This window comes from Drosophila navojoa, chromosome X (genome assembly GCF_054131105.1).
Source record: "Drosophila navojoa isolate 15081-1374.11 chromosome X, UAZ_NAV_1.0, whole genome shotgun sequence".
Taxonomy (NCBI): domain Eukaryota; kingdom Metazoa; phylum Arthropoda; class Insecta; order Diptera; family Drosophilidae; genus Drosophila; species Drosophila navojoa.
The window spans coordinates 11389066-11410000 of NC_142895.1; the positions used below are offsets into that span (position 1 = coordinate 11389066).

Below are 20935 nucleotides of genomic sequence, written 5' to 3' on the forward strand. Positions count from 1 at the left end.
CTAGGAATCGATCGAACACCTGCTTCAGTATAGTTCCTCCAACTTTGCACTTAGTATATGCATGGATAAGATCTGTTAGCTGGCAGCTGAATGATCTCTGCTTCAATTAGATCATTCGGCATTTCCGGATGCGCTCATGCCCTACAGGCGCGGTGAATCGACTGCGCCGCTAGCTTTGACCCAAGCGAAGCGAATTGCGAATCTCTATGCAAATGCGAATGCAAATTCATGGTAATATATTATTATTATTATTGCATAGTTGTATATTCTCTATCTCTCTCTCTCTCTCTCTCTCTCTTTGTTTTTTTTTCATTTTATGTGACACTATTTCAATTTGTAACTAATTATTGCCCACAAAGTCAAACAGAAACCGAAACAGAAACAGATAGACACATAGAATATATACCTATATATGTATATATATATATATATATATATATATATATATCTGTCTATATATATATATAGCTGAAAATTTATTGCAGTGAAACGCAGCAAATCGCACGACGGGCAGGGGGGCAGGAGGGCAGGGGGGTTGATTTTTGCTCGCTGTCCAACCAGGCGTATGAGTAACAAAAGCTATTAAACATTATAGTCGCCTATTTAGCGAACGCCGAGAGTGTGGGGGGAGGGGGGAGGGGCGAGCGATTCTCACCATGTGCTGCCGGCTGGGGCAGGGGGAGGGGGCGCTGACACTGCTGCCTACTGTTAGGCGCATCAAAGGCGACCCACAAAGCGCTTTGAATACCCTGTGCGGCCAATAACGAGGTAAACCCATCCAGCAGTCGGCAATTGCACTCGACTTATCACAGAGATACTGTCCCAACTAAATGCATATAACTATCTATACCCATATATAAACACAATTAAAAACTGTGTATCATATAACCTGGAGTTGTAAAACAATTTCGATAGCTAAATATGATTAATCTGAAACAAGCGATGTTAGTATAAGACAAGAGATTGATAAAGATTGATAATAGAGCACACTATATATATAGTTAATCTATATGAAATCTAGTAAATAATGGAAAAATCCAAATTGAATAATAATAAATATATTTATTTATGTTTTCCATATACTAAAAACACGTTTATTTTAAAATCAATTGAGTTAAATTTGCTATATTTCATATAGAGAATATTTGAAATAAATATATGTATTTTATTATTTGTTACTCCCCAACATTTCAATTTCCATAATCCCATATTGTATATAAAATTGTCATGTAAACTTTTACAGTTAACTATTATTCATATTTTTATAAAATTCACAATCAATTCCTTAAAATCTTTTTTTTTTATTCATTATATTTTATTTATTACCAAATGACCTTTGTTAGGGTATTTATGATTCGTTGATTAGATAACATTGCATTGCTTAGAATTTATTTATTTTTTTTTATGGATTTTGTTAGTTTTGAATGATTAATTTTTATTTGCATGTGCAGTATGCACAAACACACACACACACATATATATATGTGTCAAGCTATTAACAATTACTTGTTGCTGTTGTTGTTGCTGCTGCTGCATTTGTTGTTATTCTTTACATAACACGTTTTTGCATTTCATTAACAGCAAAATTTTCAGTTGAGCTGCGACGCCAACTGCAACTGCGACTGCGACTGCGACTGCGACTGTAGCAGCGGCGCTAACATATAACAAAATAACTTCGAAAACGCCACCTGTTTGTGTGAGTGTGCGTTTGTGTGCGTGTGCGTGTGCGTGTGCGAGTGTGTTTCGCACTGGGAACAGTTTAACAGGCGCACAGCAGACGCTGCTAGCTGCCATGTCCTCCGACAGCAGCAGTGGACTGTTAACATTTTGGCACGCTTCGTGCGTCGACAGCGGCTGCGGCAGCGACGAACGTCGAAACTGCACAATTTCAATAATGCTGGCAGTGTCATTGCTTAAGCATTGTTGTTACTGCCGCTGCTGGTGCCGATTTTAATGCTCATTTTATTCCTTTATTAATTCACTATTAGAAGCCGACAGCGGCAGCGACAACAACGCCGGCGACATAGAACTTTTTTATATATATTTTTGTTTTTGTTGTATGTGTGTGCTTGTAGCTGCTGCTGTTGCCTTAGTAGTTGTAGTTGCCGTTGTCGTTGCTTGTCGATTGTTGTTATTGCGCGCCGTCCGCGGCTGTTGGCCAATCAGCGCAACGATCACGACATCGCCAGCGTATGGCAAAGCGAAACGACGTGATGCGATGCCTAAAAATAGATTCTGTACATTCACTTGACGAGCCCGAGCCTCTAGCCGAACCCGAACCCCTAGCCGAATCCATCGTCGTCGTCGTCGTTGTGCCAAACGACGGCCTTGGAACACTGGAAACGGAATGTGAGCAAAGCATTTTGTTCTCTGCTCTGCCGCCGGTGTCCGACTGAGCGCCTAGCTGCAGCTGTGCCAATTTCTCCACCTTCATCTCTCGCTCACTCTCTCTCTCACTCTGCGCTGCAAAAAGCGCAGCATTAATGAAAAGGAAAATGAAAACATTTGTTGCTGCCTGTGCTGCAGTTACTCTGCATTAAAGTATCATAGTAAATGTGACATTTGTATGTTTGCATGTGTGTGTGCTTTTGCATATATGTACATACATATATGTATATGTATTTATTTTAATATTTGCTTAGCAAATTCGCCACTTTAAAGTGCTTTTAATAAACCAACTAAGAGATGACAATTTGCGCAGCTAACGCCGACGCAACTACCACACTATAATGGCAAAGCTAATAAAACTTTTTTATAGTTACGCCGAAGTTCGAATGCACTTACAAGCATGTACATATGTATATGTGCCAAAATTGCCATCACAATACATTATATTGGGTACATGCATATGGAGAATTCGTACATACAGTATATACACAAATGTATGCACATATGTATATATATATACATATGTCGTGTGCTCGATATGTATGTATGCAACTTATAATATCAAAGCAGCGTGTTACAAACGCAATGACTTAGTTGAAGACTCTGTCGCAATGCTTTTAACGACTGCCCGTCGTCGCGTGAGTGGGACAAACAAGTGCTGGAACAATGAGAACGAAACGGCAAAACCGAAGCCGGTTGATTGTCTATCGCCGTCGCCCCTGTTGTGTGCTGTTCTGTTGCTCTTTTCGCTCTCCAGCCACGAGCAGCGGCGCTGCGCTGTGCGCTCTGCGCTTTGTTATTGTTTCATTTTTTGCTGTTCCCGCTCGTTTTGTTGTTGTTTTGTTAGTCTTCTGTTTTGTGTTTGTTGCTGTTGCCGGCTCTTTGCCGGCTGCTCCCCTGTAAATATACAAGCACACTTAGTGTATGCGTATGCCAAAGTACGTGTGCGTGTGTGTGTATTTATTTACTCACAGTTTTAGCTCTTTGCTGCGCTTTGAGAAATAAATCAAAACATTTGATTGATTGTCGACTGCCCCCAACATTTTACTAACTGCTGTGTGCATATGTGTGTGTGTGTGTGTGTTTGTGTGTGTGTGCGTATGAGTGCTTTAGTAAGTTTGTATTGCTCTTGTCGACGCGCACCCTTCTCGCATTGGCAGCGGCCCACGACGAACGGTATCGCCGTCGACGTCGCAGTCCCTGCGTCTGCCAATTTGCCAGCCAGCTGATAAGCGGCTGCGTCTTATCGGAGGTTGGCGACAATTTCGATGTTGTCGCTTCTTACCCCCATATACATACATACATATGAATGTATGTATGTACATATATATTGTATACATCGCCTGAATACAACAACTCGCAGAGGAAGCCGCTCCAGCCCCCAATAAAGCAAATCATCAAGTCGATCTGGCCATTTACGTGTCGATCTTAGAGATAACTCTATGTGCCAAGCGCGTCAAAGAAAGTTTTCACGTCACTGGCCAACAAAATTCATTCTGAACAAACAAAAGCGTCTTCATATTCTGCTTAAAAATGACTTTCAAACACGAAAGCGTCAAAGTGTAAATGAAAATTGACAAATTTTCAATATACACGTACATACAAACATACATACATATGTACAAGCGCATATACATACAGACATACATACATACATACATACATATGTACATAAAAAGCTATTTGATGAGAGTGTTCACACTGCGTAAAGCTTGCCAAGAACCAAAAGCAAATAGTAAGAACGATATTTGCATACTGCCATCTCGCTCTGCCGCACTAAGCATGTGGCTCTCTCGCAACGAAACTCTCTAAGATTTCATGTAAATATTTCGTTCAAGATATCCAATCAGCATAGTGAGTGAACTTGAGTGTTTTTACCCCCCCATAAGTTCAATTCCAGCAACAACAACTAGAATCCAATAAGATTCCATCGAAATAAAGCACTCTTGATTTTCTTCAACCGCCTCCGGGCAGCAAGCAGCCTCAGATGCGCATACACTCACATCATTATGTAAGTACAGTAAGGCTCGTGTCCCATTGTAACTGTAAGCCGGCTGCGCATGCCCCTTTTTCGAGCTTTGATTTGTTTTTGTTCGACAACGAAATGCTCATATTCGTTTTCAAGGTCAGCGGCGTCGTCGTTGTCGCGTCGCAGTCCGCGCCTCTGTCGTTGCATTTGCAATGCGTATGCAGCGTGGCGCTTGTTTCAATGTCAAATCGTTTCAGCCGAAAACTTACACTGACACGAAACTCAATATTATGGCAGTGAAAACAGATTGTATGATATTGCTGCATTTTAATCTCTAGGAGCAAAAATAAAATCAAATAAAATAATATCGAATAAAACTTAATCTAAAAAACATTTTTTGTTATATGCAAATTAAAATACATATTTGCTTAATAAATATGTATAAGTATATGGTTGGTAAATTTTTTCGAAATTTTACTCTTTTAACCACTGTCAATAATAATTGTACTAAAAAAGTAATTTTATGTTTGTATGTTCGTTAGTTGACAGAAATGTGTGTCCATTTATGTGCATATCTACTTGACAAGTATGTATGTATGTATATACTATGTAAACATATGTACATACTATATAGCTGTATGTATGTATGTATGTGCGTACAGTGGACTCTAATAGCTTTTGATCCAATATAAACCCAACAACCCGGCAACATTTTGCAATTTTTTATTTCTTTTTCTGTTCTGTTTTCTTTTTTGTTTTCTGTGTTTTTTTTTTTTTAACTCTGCTGTTTATTTTGTATATTTTTGGGTGGTTTTCGATTCCGTGGCGTTCCCACACGAGCATTTTAGGCTTGGCCAGTGGCGTCGTCGCCACAGTGGTTGTGGGGCCCGTCCAGCCCACGCAGCTGTTGTTGGCAGCGACGCCGTCACTGGGTCGATGTTTGCGGGCTGCGTTTGTTTATTTGTTTGCCGTGCGTTGGCTGTTCCGTTTCCAGCGTTCCGCGTCGGCAGTCGGTCGAACTGTCGCCTCGTCGCAATTTAGTGCTTTGCGTGTACCAGACTTGAACGCAACGCCGCCCGCTGCCTTCACAGCACGTCGCCCACCACCAAACAAGCCCAAACCATACAAGAAAACCCGAACATACACAAACGAACGAACGTGCGAGCGAGCGAACGGTCGGATAGCCGACGAAGTTCTTATTAGATTTTTTTTTTATAGTGGCTGCTATTGTTGTTGCTCCGAGCTTAGAACGAACGCCAGCAGCAGCAGCAGCAGCAGCAAAGGCAAAGGCAAAGGCAACAGCAACGGCAATAATAATAACAAAAACAATAATAAAAACAACAGCAAAATCAACAACAACAAACGGTCGGCCGCGCCTTTACATTTGACTTTAGCTCGTTTCGCAGTCGGTTTCTCGTTTCGTTTCGTTTTGTTCTTTTGCCTCTCGCATTAGAACGCGCGCTGCCATCGTCGCTGCCGGCGTCGCTGCCACAGTGCTCGTCGACGTCGACGGTCTTATTGGGTTTAAGCGAATTTCAAATTCGCCCGAACTTTTATTCAACGTGTTGGTTTCGTCGCGTGAGCAACTCTGAAACTGAAAACAAGAAAGAAAATTCTATCTATCTGTACAAAAAAAAAAAAAAAAAAAAACCAAAACAACAACAAATACAACAAACAACAAACGAAGAACAAACATTTTTGTTAAGAGTCCCCGAAAATAAAAACACTGAATATACCAATACCAGCAACTCTACCCGTAACCGTATCTGTTAACCGTTAACCGTTAACCGTAATCGTAACCATAACCGTAACCGTGTAGCCTTAGCCGTAACCGTAAACGTAGTCGTAGTCTTTGTTTGATATCCCATTCGCGTCTATATCGTGTGTTCCCTAAGCTGTTTCGAAAATACATATATATATATATTTTTTTGTCGGATTCCACTTCCAACAGTTACAGAGAGCTATATATAGATGCTGTATCTGTTCAAATAAGCGAAAAAAAAAAACCGATATATAAATACATATACATATATATACCTATATATATTGTTATATATCCGCCTGGATCGTCTAGATCGTACAATATTTTTTTTGAAGTGTTATAAACCACCAAGTGCTACCAAAAATGCCTTACTACAGCGTTACGCTTTAGTGTCACAAGTGCTACTTATCGTTAAATGCGAGCGACCAGTGTTGGTTAACCGCACGCATACACATACACACGCATCAACAGACAATCAACGTTAGCCAACACACGCCGAAGTTGTGCTTCATCAATTGAGACTACAAGTCATCTATTTCTTCTCCAACATCAACCGGCTCTTCAGCTGCATTAACAGGTGAGCACTACGACCTAGGTTTATCCTCTATCTCTCTCTCCCTCTCTCTCTCCCTTTTCTTCACTACATGATCAAGTCTATATGTAGTTCTATGTGAGTCTACGTGACTCTACTCACACGCTGGCACATTTATCGCAATGCGTTCGCCCCGCCCGGTTAAACAACAGCTCCCCCCGCTCACCACCCACCGCCCATCGCCTGCCGCCCCCCTTCCCGAAATTAGTGGGGGCCAGTCCAGTCCATCTACTGATTGTGATACGCTTGCGATATGTTTGAGCTTTTGCGGTTGCGGGAAACTCCCCGATTGCACCGTCCGATCCGTTCGATCCGCTCGCACTGCAATTGGATTGCGATGTCATTGGGCACGGGTTTACACTGGCTTAGCGGACTTAGCTGCGACCCACCCAATCGCTTGGTGTCAATCTATTCGCATCGTGTCTTTTATTGCCTTTGCGGGCCTCATTGGAATGCACGGCGCTGCTCTGCTCTAAGAGCTCAACTAAGATACATTTCAGATGCGAATATATTACCGGGCGAATTGTCGTCACAGTATCACAGCATTTGAGTTCCGTCTCTAGCTTCTCTTGAGAATGTTCAAGTCGTGATATTTTGGAAAGTCGTTTGACTAGCGTCGCAATAAATTTGTAGCTTTAATATGTCCAATTTGTGTTTCATCTCAGTAATCCATATAACACAGTACTCGAATTATACCTAGGCGATTTTCCTGTAGAGCTGTCATATTGCTAGGGAATCTGCTTTCGTTTCATCACAGCAATCACACTATGGATAGTCTCACAGTATTCGAATCATCTTAGTTTTATTACAGTTATTCCAGTACTGGAATCAGATATATAACTATATATATTTATATATATATTTTTCATTATTCATAATTTGATTGTTAATTATACGAATCACTCTACAAGTCTAACAAACAGTATTCCCCGACATTCTCTGCCTCTCTCTCTCTCTCTCTCTCTCTCTCTCTCTCTCTCTCTCTCTATCTCTATGCCTATCTCATGCTACTCACTTGCCCCACAGCTGCTTGCCACTCATCAAAGGTCTGTGAATCATGTGGATCATCGTGGGCTTCACAGTCCTCGCCGTTTCCCGATTGAATCCAATTGGAATTGCGATTAGCATTGCTGAAAGTCCAACTGAAGCCGAGGCAAAGCAAAGTCTTTGCAGTCTAATCAGAAGATTTCAGTGCAGTTGATTCCTTGCTTCATATACATATAGATACATATATACATATTTATTAATAATATATATGTATTCTATTAGATTTACTCTATATATTACTTGCTCTTCTTCTTGCTCGTGGAATTCTATTGAATATTGCAATCGCATAAGAACGAAATGGGGCCACATGGAAGCTGTTGCTCGTGTTGCATACATGTGTATGTATGTGTATATATGTATATGTATATATGTATGTACATACATCTTCATCATCTACTTCTTCTTCTTCTTCTTCATTTGCCCTGCTTCATATAAAGAATCCATTCTTGAAATTCTTTACATTTTGCATATGGGCCACGCGGAATTTTGCCAATTTCCACTAGCTTCAGCTGCCACTGCTTCTTCTTCTCATTCTCTGTCTGTGTGTGTGTGTGTGTGTGTAGCTAGCGACGTTGCCTGTCGCAATTATCTGCGGCTCGTGCCATTGCAAAAGGGCACACACACACACAAACATAGCTAGCCTGGCCTGCTGTCTTGCCAAGGCAGCGCACACACACACACACACACACACACTTATATATCTATATCAGGTTAACAGGTGTTTTGGCTCTTTGCGCACTTCTTGTCCGTTTTGGCTTTGGCTGCGGCTTTCAACGCCTGTTGCCTTCGCTTGCCACGCCCCTCTGGCGGCCAGCAGCTGCACATGAGTTGCTTCGCCCTCTTCCCTCAGCCTCTTTCGCTCAATTGAATTTATTCAATTAATTTATTAAGCAATTTTTGACTACAAAAAAAAAAAAAAAAAAAAAAAAAAAGAAAATATTACCTATATTAAGCAAGAAAATGCAACGCATTTTCCTCTAGCCAAAAATCAACCCCTTGGCGTGTGCCTCAACCACCCCTGCAGCTCGTCATAGATAAATAGTGCAGGCGTCCAAGTCTATTGCGAAAAGGGGGTTACTTGCGACGAAATTTCCCAAAAAAAAAAAAAATAAAGGAAATCAAAAAAATGAAAATAACAGAGAAGAAGAAGCAGAAGTAGAAGTAAAAGTAAAAGAAAAGCTGAGCGCTGCGCATTTTATCGCCAAAGATTTATGCGAGCGAATGCGGAAAATGTCAATGGAAAATAGCAGCAAGGCCCCGCCCTCACCCCCTTGAGTCCATTTCTTTGGCTGTTGTCAACATGCGTGCTAGGGTTGCTTGGGTGGAGAAGGGGGGCGGGGCGGGGCGGCGTGTGTGTCGGTTGTTAAGGGTGTTCATATATGCGCCTAAAAACATAAATTTTATGAGCATGTGAGAATTGTACTCAATGTGTGTGTGTGTGTGTGTGTGTGTGTGTATGTGTGCTTGTAATGAATGATTTCCATTGTTGGCAGCTCGCTCAAGCTCAAGCCGAAGACGCAGTAGTTGCTCTAACTACCCATGACCTGTCTGTGTGCGTGTATGTGTGTGTGTGTGCGTGTGTGTGTGTGTGTGTGTGTGTGTGTGTGTGCATATGCGTCTAATGTTCCGAAAACAAAAAAAAAAGGAATACAAGAAAAGTGCGGCGTCACATTGCAGAGACCCTCCTCAGCTAAGAGCAGGCCAAGCCCGGACAAGCCCGGACAAGCCCGGACTAGTCCGCACAGACCCGGACAGAGCAGACCCGTTCAATCCATCTACACAAAAATTTTGATTCACTCGCCATGGCACATGCTTGTTTCTGTTTGCCCTCCCAGTTGGGGTACATGGTATTTTCCATTTTCCAGTTTTCAATTTCCATTTGCCTCTGGACATGGGCGATTCCGAATTCCATTTCCACTTCCATTGGCCCCGTCCGAGCGTTTGTCTCTTTCGACTTGAGTCCGACATGTGTTTTATTTCGATGTAAGCAAGTTTTTAGAACTTATACAAACACATACATATATACATACATATATCATATAAATACATATATATTTGTATATATATGTATATATCGTTAAGTTAACGCCCAAAATGACTTTTTGAGTACATGCTACAAATGAGATATACATACATACATACATACATATGTACATATATAACCTATGTCAAGCGTATGTAGTGCGCATTAATGAGTCCCGATCCCCATTCCCATCTACCCCACACCCCTTCCTGACCCCACTGTAGTTGGCCTGAAGTTTACAGCCTTGACAGGCGCGCAATTTGACGGGTTGAAGCCGACCAAAGAGAACATTTCGACTTTGCGACAGTGTTGCCACCCCTCGGAAAGCATCGTAAAACATGTAGTAAAAACTTTGCTGCCAAATACGGCATGGGTGAGCTGGCAAATACCCTAGCTGAACAGATTTAGTGGGTATATTGTGAGCAATAGGTAATAGGATAGTGGAATGATGATAATGATAATGGTGATGATAATGCAAGAATTAACACTACAAATATTGCTAATACTAATGCCAATGCTAATGCTAATGCTAATGCTAATACTAATGCTGATACTAATGCTGATGCTAATGCTGATGCTGAATTGGTGATGCTGATACTAATGCTTATGATAATGCTAATGCTAATGATAGTCATAAGATAATGATAATGATAATGATAATGATAATGATATTGATATTGATAATGATATTGATAATGATAATGATAATGATAATGATAATGATAATGATAATGATAATGATAATGATAATGATAATGATAATGATAATGATAATGATAATGATAATGATAATGATAATGATAATGATAATGATAATGATAATGATAATGATAATGATAATGATAATGATAATGATAACCATAATCATAATGACAATCATAATTATAATCCTAATCATAATCATCATGATATGAGTGATGATGATGATATCAATAATGATGATGATATCAATAATAACTATGAAGATTAAACAGCAATGAAAATCAATCCATTACTAATTGACCATGATGATCATAATCATCACAATAACAATGACAATGATAATAACAATGAGAAGGGCAACAAAAACATTTGCAAATTGAGCCCAAGCCATGATCATGATCAGCTATAATTATAATATATTGTATAATATATATTGTGTTCTATATTTTTATAATTCAGCAAGCTAATATGCCCGTCTGCACTCCAGGCTAAACCGTGTCGAAGCTATTGAGACACAACTGTACGGGCAGCATCGCTGGCGAGACACGGCTCATTTCCATTCAGCATTTGGCCATACATTTGTGTTCACATATTCATGCTCACATATTCACACATTTCATACACTCATACATTCCCATATATTCATTCCATATTTCGCTCCATAATTCTTTGGTTCGGGGCCTGTCAAAAACTTTTCGTACGACACAAAACTGTCAAAGTTTATGAAGGCGCAGATTCGAATGTATTTTCGACGCTCGACGCATCTTTGTCAGGGTGTTTTTTTTTTCGGCGTTTCCTTTCGGTTTTTCGGCTCGCGATATTTGTAGAGCCATGGAAATTGTCAACGAGCTGCCAACTAAATAAACTAATAAATAAATAAATTTGGACTGCAGATGCTTCAGATGTAAACAGAAACGAAAAGTAAAAAGCTCAACTAAGCGCGTGAGTAGCCCGGCGCCGGATATTAGCACCGTCAGCTGATGTATCGATCGATCGGGCGAGCATCTCTGCACAGTGAGCACTGGCTAAAGGCACTAGAGTCGCTTGAGCCAGAGATAAATGCTAGATAAATGGAGAATTTACTCTCTGAACCAATTGGTAGTTCATGCTGAGGCTAATAGGAGTCTTCATGATGCTGATGTGAGGAAATATGAATAATGCTAATGCTAATGACAATGTTAATAGAACATATAATGAAGAAATGACAATAATAATGACAAGACTAATGACAAGACTAATGCTAATGACAATGTTAATAGAACATATAATGAAAAAATTGCAATAATAATGACAAGACTAATGCTAATGACAATGTTAATAGAACATATAATGAAGAAATGACAATAATAATGACAATAATAATGAAAAGCCTAATGCTAATGCTAATGATAATAGTAAACATAAAAGTTGTCGTTATACCAATAAATATTAGTGACATTAATGCCTATACCATTAATAATAACATAGATATTACTAATAACCATATCCTTGATAATGCAAAAATCATTGCAAGAGTAATGATAATACTGATTATACTAATGAATGAATACGCTTGGTATTACTTAGTCTAATGCTAATTATAATGGTAATACTTGAGATAATTCTAGGTATACTAATACTAATACAAATGACAATGCTATCTCAGTCAATAATACCACGGGATTGGTCTAGTAATTGGAAGTTATTAATATCACTAATGGTAATGCCTATGCGAGAACTAATAAGAAGACGAAAGAAAAGACTAAAGTAAATACTAATTGTAATATCTATACCAATGCTATGATACTACTCATTACCTATGCTAATCATGATAGAGCTGCTAACAATATTGACAACAATAATGAGTAATAACCGATAGTAATTAATTTGGGCAATTAACTTAGATTACGTTACAGGGTATTTCACGTATATATTATTTCTATTCCTAAGATTTATTGCTCTCCAACACGATAGACTTGACAGCGACCTTCGAGCGCTGTAAACTGTCTAATTTATAATTGAACGTAAAAATCATTCGGTTAATTGCCTTTTGGTCTATGCCTCTCCCATCCCTACCGCCCTACCCTTCCAGGGCTACCCTTTCGGGCTGTGGCCCGCATCGTTGAGGCCCTTCTGCAATCAAGACAAACAATCGATTCTAGCTACATTCATTAGACAATTAACTTGACCAGATACATACATAGATACATATATTGTAGATACACACATGCTAGTGTATAAGTATGAGTGTGTGTGCTTCAGCTGCTTCGTCTGCCAAGTAAGCCCCAACTTCAATTGTGTTTGCACTCATTCACGAAAGTCAAATGAGTCTATTGGTTCTCTGTCCATCCGTCGCTCCTCTATTGATTTGACCACAAATAATATATATACATATATACATATATGGAGTAAAGGCACTTTGAATGTGTATTCGGAAGTCGGTGTCGGTAGTTTTTGGCTGAGTTGGACTTACGCCCACTTGCGCTTTCTTTGGAAGCGCAAATCCAATTTCTGATGTGCAATCAACTGTGCTCCATCTCCTGCGCTCTCTCCCTCTCTCTCTCTTTGTCTCTCTTTGCCTCTCTTGCTGTGCAGTTGATTTACTTAAGCCATTAAAAGTATTTGGCCAAACAACAGAATAGAATTTGAAGCTGAAACGGAATCAGAATCTGAAACAGCAACAGCAACGGCAACAGCAAACTGAAACGGAGCTGGGCCAAAAGCCAAAAACCGGTTCGCCATTTGTCAAACCAACAACAACAAAACAGAAATAATATAAAAACAAAGCAAAGTAAAGCCAGCCAAAAACATAAAAAAACGCTCCATAAAATAACAATAATATTATATATAGTAAAGTCAGCCCCTGCCCTTCGCCTGCCCCAGTCGCAACTAAATCTTAAGTCTGTACGAACTGCGAATACGCTAATTGCAGCGCAATAAAAACTTTGAAAAAAAACTTGGAAAAAAAAATAGAAGTAATTTACGTGTTTTGCTTTAATTTTTTAATCAAACTTTTCAATCTAGGCCCAAAATTTGCTCTTGTATGACTATACAAAAAAAAAAAAAATAAAAAAATAAATAAAAAATAAAATAAAAATAATGAAATAAATAAATAGATAAAAAATAAATAAAAAACAAAATAAAAATAAATAAATTAAATAAAATTGAGATAAAATGATATTTAAATGAATCTAGATCCAAAATTTGCTCTGTTTTAACTATAAAATATAAAAAATAAAAAATACATGAAATAAAAAAATATAATAAAAAATAAATTAAATAAAAATAAATACAAAAAATAAATAAAATAAAATATAAAATAAATACAAATAAAAAATAAATAAAAATAATCTATAAAATAAAATTGAGAAAAAATTATATTTAAATGAATCTAGACAAAAAATTTGCTGTGTTTTAACAATAAAATATAAAAAAAATAAAAAATACATGAAATAAGAAAAATAATAAAATTAAATTAAACAAAGATAAATACAAAAAAATAAATAAAATAAAAATAAAATACAAAATAAATACAAATAAAAAATAAATAAAAACAATATATAAAATAAAATTGAGATAAAATGATATATAAATAAGTCTAGACCAAAAATTTGCTCTGTTTTAGTTAAAAATATAAACAAAATAAAAAATACATGAAATAAAAAAAAATAATAAAAAACAAATTAAAAATAAAATGAAATATAAATAAAAAATACAGTAAAGTGAAATAAAATAATATTAAAAAGGCATTTAGTCTAATTAATGAAATATAACAATTTTATTTGAATTATTTTAGTTATATAATCAAGAAAGTTGAAGAGAAATATTTTTTTAAATTTCAAAATTTATTTTATCTTATATTCCGTTTTTACTGTATTTTATTTTTAAATTTATCATTAGCATTTATTTATAAAAAATATCTTATAATATTTTAAATATAAATACTTTTTGTTCATATTAATGTTTATTCATTAATTATTTTTGTTTTTAAAAATGTATTTTAATATATAATTATTTATCTTTTTTTTTTTTTTTTTTGATAATAATGATATATGAAGCTACTGTAAGCACTCAGCTTATCTCTCTAGACACAGGGTATACGGCAAATGCGTCAAGTACAAGGTTTTCCCTGTTTGCTTTAAACTAGCCCTTCATTCGCGCTCTCTTAACTGTTGCCCCCTCCCTCCCTCTCTTGCTCTCTCTCTCTGTCTCGCTTCCCTTGTTCTTTAGTTAGTGTTTGTTTGTTAAGTATTTGTTGTTGTTTTTTGTTCTGTTGCTTGACTTTATTTTATTTTTATTTTTATTTTTTTATTCCTTAACATTCATCACGATTTTTATTTTCGCTTTACATTTGGATTTTATTTTCTAAATTTTTTTTTTTGTTAGCTTTGCTGCTTTTAACCTTGAAGCACATTTAATTTGATGGCTGCTGCTTCTTCCTCTTCGTGTTGTTGTTGTTGTTGGAAAATAAACAACAACAAACAAGTGGAAGAAGCAGCAACTAGATTCTAAATATATGTGTAATACATATTAATACAGCTACTATAGAGGGTATATTTATATAGACAGAACTCACACGCCAGTGTATATATATGTATATGTATATATGTGTATATTATATGTATTTATATGCATGTGTGTGTTTGCATGTGAAAATTTCATGTGGGGTCGCGTTCTATCTAGTTGTTATTGGATCGTATACACGCCCGAGATACCCTGTAAAGAAAGAAATGTTGAGCTGCGCTTCAGAATGATTCGTGTTATATGAAACCATTCGAGTTCTAACTTGATCTATGTATCTATCTATTTATAGTATCTTTTGCTGCTATTCTCATGACCTTGAGTTTAACAATTGCAAGTTACAGAGTATCTTTGAGTCTATCAAGTTGCATTAGCCATTTATTTACTTGTGCTTTGTTGTTGTTGCTGTTGCTTTCGTATAATTGTCGAATTTTCGTTGGTTTTCAGTTTGGGTTTTTCTTTCGTTTTGGTTGGATTTTGACGTCGCGTCTTGATTCGAATTTTGTGTGTGTCTAGCAAGTCGCATATATCATCTTTTGTTGTTGTTGCTGTTGTTGTAGTTGTTCCAAAAATTACTTAATTGCAGCCATATGTGTATACTGCGCTCTCTCTCTCTCTCTCTCTCTCTCTCTCTCTCTCTCTCTCTCTCTCTCTCTCACTTGCTGCTGCCTTTTCCTGGGCGCTAAACTGGAAATGTGTCGTCGCGGCCAATATATCTATGGCTATGGCTGCGAATGTATCTGTATCTCATCTAGACACACACACACACACACACACACACACACACACACACACACACACACACACACACACACACACACACACTACATACATATGTATGCACGTGTGTAGTTGTAGCTGTATCTACGCACTGCTCGACTGTTGCTGTATCTAATTCTAATTTATTTTGCCAAAAGAGAAAAGAAGAAAATAATAATGAGGCAGGCAAATAAAATAAAAGGAGAACAAAAAAAAAAAAAATAAAATAAAAATAAAACAGTAATCGCAAAGGAAGCGCGCAAAAGTTGCTGTTGTTTGTATTGTTGTTGTTCTGCCTGTCGTTTTATTTATTTATGCGTAGTTTTTATATTTTGTTGCTGTTGTTGTTGTTTTTTTGCCCAATAAATTACGCTCTGTTGACATGCCGCACAGAACCGAAAGTCGAGCCGAGCCAAACCGAACCGAACCGAGCCGAGCTAAGTCGCGTCGAGCTAAGCCGAATGTATTTGTCGCAGCCGCAGCCGCTGCCGCTGCCGCTGCCGCTGCCGGCAGCCGCCGCCTGGTTCAACCCTCATTTTTGGTCATTTGAATTGCAGTTGAAGTCGACGCCGCTGTCGCTGTCGCTGTCACTGTTACTGTTGCTGTTGCTCGCGGCGTCACGCGCCGCTGCGCTTTAATGGCCCAAGCACAACTTTTGCTTTCATTGCACGTACCAACAACAACAACAGCGACAGTAACAACAACAGCAATAACAGCCGAAAATTGAACTTGAAATTTTTAGTTGTGTGGAAGCTTCGGGACGCCCGCTAAAGCCGTCGCTTCTCACGCTTGGCATGTGAACAGCGTAAAGCCAAAGCCGAAGTCGAAGTCGAAGCCGAAGTCGAAGCCGAAGCCGAAGCTGAAATTCGAAAGCTCATTAAGCCGTTCGTTCGCTGTCGCGGCTATTGTAATATGAATGGTGTGGGCGGGTCAGAAGAAGAGAAATGTGCAAGAGCAAAGCGCAGCAAATCGAGTTCGAAAATTCGAATTTGAGAGGCTGCGAATTGAGATTCTAATCAGAATGTGAAGCTTGATGCTAATAAGAAAGTATGTTTGCGTAAGAACTGAGCGAATGAATATAGCGAAGGCAGTCATAATTATACAGATAAATAATCATTATACATACATATGTATATGTATGTATTACAAATGCTTATGCTTAGAAGTTGCGATGATCTGTCTATACATATATAAACATATAATATACCAAATTCCAGCTCATTTTTGGGCTGGCTTTTGATAGGCATCAAGTGAAATTTGTTGAGTTAAGCTGAAGTCGAGTTAAATGTTGCAAGTTCGTTAGCTTTTGCCGCAGCGTTCTCGAGTTGCTGCGGGGCCCAACATTTGACAGCTGCGCTATCAACGTAGACATCTTCAACTACCCACAGCTCAGCAGCACTTCACACAAACACGCACACACACACGCACATATACATATGTATGTATATGTGTTGTGATTTAACGAGCTTTGTTCGGGCTGTAAAAATGAAGTTAAGTTGCCCAGCAAACGATAGAGTGGGAGAGAGAGAGAGAGAGAGAGAGTGTGTGGGGTGGGGTTAGAGGGGGATTGAGAGCTACGGCGCACACCTTGGTTCCAGGTAGACTCCAAAAATTCGCAGGCACAATTTACAGCTCACAGCTGTGGGGCAATTAGAAAACCCGAATACCAAATGCCCAAACGTAATGCCATCCAAAATTTTGTTCGTATTTTTTGTTTTGTTTTTTTTTTTTCGTTTTCTTTTTTTTTTGTAAAAAATGACTTTCCGCTGCGGTGGGCAGGGCCTCAGCTCGAGCCCCGTCGGCGGCTTCGTTTTTGGTTGTTTTTTATTTTTCAGTTGTTTTTTTTTCAGATTTAGATTTCGTGTTACGCTTTTTGGGCCATAAAATCAGACAGTAAATGAAAAAAGAATAAAAACAAAAAAAAAAACAAGCCGGAAAAAAGCAAAGCTCCAAAATAGTTAAGTATAGTATATAATAATAGCGCGCATCTTAATTATATAACAATTAAACGTATGCCATATGCCAGAGCGGGAAAGAGAGAGCGAGAGGGGGGAGAGGGAGGGAGGGGGAGGGCGAGGGCGAGACAGCTTCAAGTCGCCGTCTGAAGGTTGCCTTAAATATGGGAAAACTGTCATTTTTGTTGTTGCTGTTTTTTTTTCCCTTACTTTTTGAGAATTATACAAAAAAAAAAAAAAAAAAGCAAATGAAACCCACAGCAGCTCGCATTAAACGTAATTTATTTGAAACAAAGAAAATTTGACAAAAAAAAGCAAAAAAAAAAAACAAAAACAAACGCTGAACAAATTGCTGGCTGGCTGGAAAATGATGATCGTTATGGGGCTACGGTTGGAGCTCTGGGAGAGAGAATGCAGCGACAAGGTCAAATGATTGCTGTTGCTTGTTGTTGTTGTTGGTGTTGTTAACATCCGTGGCAATTTGTCAACTGTGGCACAGACACAGAGACAGAGATACAGACAGAAACAGATAATGAGACAGAGACAGAGACAGTTGCAGATACAGCAACAGATACTGAAAATGTATCTGAGCATTCAGCTCATTGCGCAATACGAAAAATGTTTGAAGTAATTCAAGGGTGTTACGGCAAACACACACACACACACACACACACACACACACACACACACACACACACACACACACACACACACACACACACACACACACGCACACACACACACACACACACACAAATCTGCAAGCTTTTCTTGTATTATTGCCGTTTCCTTCTCCCACCTCATTCGTAAACGTTCAACAAACTGCTCGCTGCATCAAGCAGTCGAAGACCTAGGCAAAACTCTCAGCTGAGAGAGCATATCTGCATGTCTGCATATATAAATATACCCATATTGCCTTAACTTACCTTACCATAGTTGCCTTACAGTCTATGCTTCAACGTTTCACTGGCTGCTCAACGTTGCTCACTTTTGAAGCACGTCTCTCCCACTCTCTGCTCTCTAACTAGCTCTCTACTCAACTATACTGATTGCTGTGCAAGAGCAGCAACATTTGTGTTTTTCTTTTGTGCTGCATTCCTAAACGTTTTACTGGCTTCTCCTCCTACATTGCTCTGTTTGCTGTTTCTATATTTTTTCGCTGCCTCTGCGCCCCATGCGCTCTCCATTTGTGACCAGCTGAGCAAGTGAATTCATGTTTCACCTTCGGCTGGCATTCATAAACGTTTTACTGGCTGCTCAACTTGGCTATAAAGTACTTGGATCTTGAATGTAAAGAGACTTACATAATGATGTATTATGTATTTATATAGATTTCCACATCTACCCTTTATTGGCTACCTTAACTGGATTTTCTTAAACGTTTCACTGGCTGCCGAGTGTAACAACTTCTCTGGAGTAGCCTGAGCCTTCAGTGGCTCTATATGCAGAGACTAGACCCAATATACCTGACTGCCTAGCGTGCTGTTGCCTTAATTACAGGGTATTCCAATAATTTGTATGTTCATTCGTTTGTTTTTTTTTCGTTTTTTTTCTTTTTTGTTTGTTTGTTAGGCCCACTCGTTGTGCAGTTGTTGACGGGCGTCCGTCTGTCGCCGGGCTGTCCGCAAATTAGGCGCATGCCGCAGGGCGTCGGCTGGGCGGGGCGGCTGGCAAATTGTTTTGAAGGGGCCACCGATTAAGGACTAACATGCAACAAACTGTGGCAGCAGCCACCAAATTGCACTTGCCACTCAGTGCAACAACAAAAACAACAACCACAACAAATACATGTTCAGGGTGGTGCAGCCTGATGCCAAATGACTCACAGTGATTCGAATCACAGCACAGTCCATCCAAGTGGTGCAGAGTGGCTCAAAGTGCTGCTGGGCTGGATGTGTTGCATAGTGGCTCTAGGTGGTGCAGCCTTGCCAGCCTGAGCCACTCTCACAACGCTGCACTGTGGTTCAGTGTGCATCACACAGTGGCTCAACGTGCTACGCAGTGACTCGAGCTGATGCACAGTGGCTGCAGAGTGGTGCAGCGCAACGTTTGAAAGTGGTGCCTAGTGACTGCAGCTGGTGTACAGTGGGTCAGACGGCTGCAGAGTGGTGCTGGCGCAATGTGGTGCACAGTGGTTGCGAATAGTCAACAGTGGCTCAAAGTACTGCTCAGTGGTGTACAATGCTCAGTGGCTAACGGAGCTGCAGGGTGGCTCACAGTGGTTCACAGTGGCTCAGATTGACACAGAGTAACTCAAAATGTCTCAAAGTGGCTCACTGTGGTTCAATTGATCACAGTGGCTCCCAATGGACCAGAGTGGCTCACAGTGGTTCACAGTGACTCAGAGTGGGTCAGAGTGAAACCCAATTGATCACAGTGGCTCATAGTGGCTTTGAGTGGCTCACAATGGCTCTCAGTGGCTCACAGTGGCTCCCAATGGCTCCCAATGGACCGCAGTGGCTCACAGAGGTTCTCAATACTTCAAAGTGGCTCACAATGGCTCCCAATTAATCACAGTGGCTTACAGTGGCTCACAGTGGCTTTCAGTGGTTCACAGTGGTTCTGAATACTTCAAAGTGGCTTCCTATGGCTCTCAGTGGTTCACAGTGGCTCACAGTGGATCACAGTGGCTTACAGTGGCTCACAGTGGTTCACAGTTTCTCCCAGTGGCTCCGAGTGGTTCTTAATACTTCAGAGTGGCTCACAGTGGCTCACAGTGGCTCACAGTGGCTCACAGTGGCTCCCAGTGACTCACAGTGGCTCCGAGTGGTTCTCAATACTTCAGAGTGGCTCAGCGACCAGCACAGTGGCTCCCAATGATTACAATGCAGTGGCTGACGCTGTGGTGCAGAGCGGCTTGAATTGACCCAAAGGTGCCGCCCAGCGGCTCAGCATTTGACTGAATGAAATACCCCTCCACAAAAAAAAAAAAAAAAAAAAACACAAAAAACCAGAAAACAAACTCCAAAATTTATATATTTTGAGTTAATTTATGCGTGAGAAATCGTTTGTATTTCGTTTTCATCTGGCCCACTGTGCGGAAGTGTTTATTGTTGTTAACTGGTTGTTGCTGTTGTTGTTGTTATTGTGATTGTTGCAGATGCTTTGCACTCGAACGGGCCAAAAACAGCTTGACTTGGCCAAGCCAAGCGGCGAGGTGTGAAAAGCTGCAAACGAGAAACGCAAAGCCGAAAATGAGAGAGAGAGATTTTAGTCTGAAGTTGTTAAGCGATGTAGA

At 39.4% G+C, this 20935-nt stretch overlaps 1 protein-coding gene across 1 annotated transcript in view; it reads left to right on the forward strand.

The window, feature by feature from the left end:
- The first annotated feature begins 5183 nt into the window (after positions 1-5183).
- The window catches only part of Atf3 (Activating transcription factor 3), a 56366-nt gene continuing 40614 nt past the window's right edge, over positions 5184-20935 (forward strand). The window contains exon 1 of the mRNA XM_089263459.1: positions 5184-6696. The gene's annotated coding sequence lies outside the window, so the exon portion shown is untranslated. The remainder of the gene's footprint in view (positions 6697-20935) is intronic.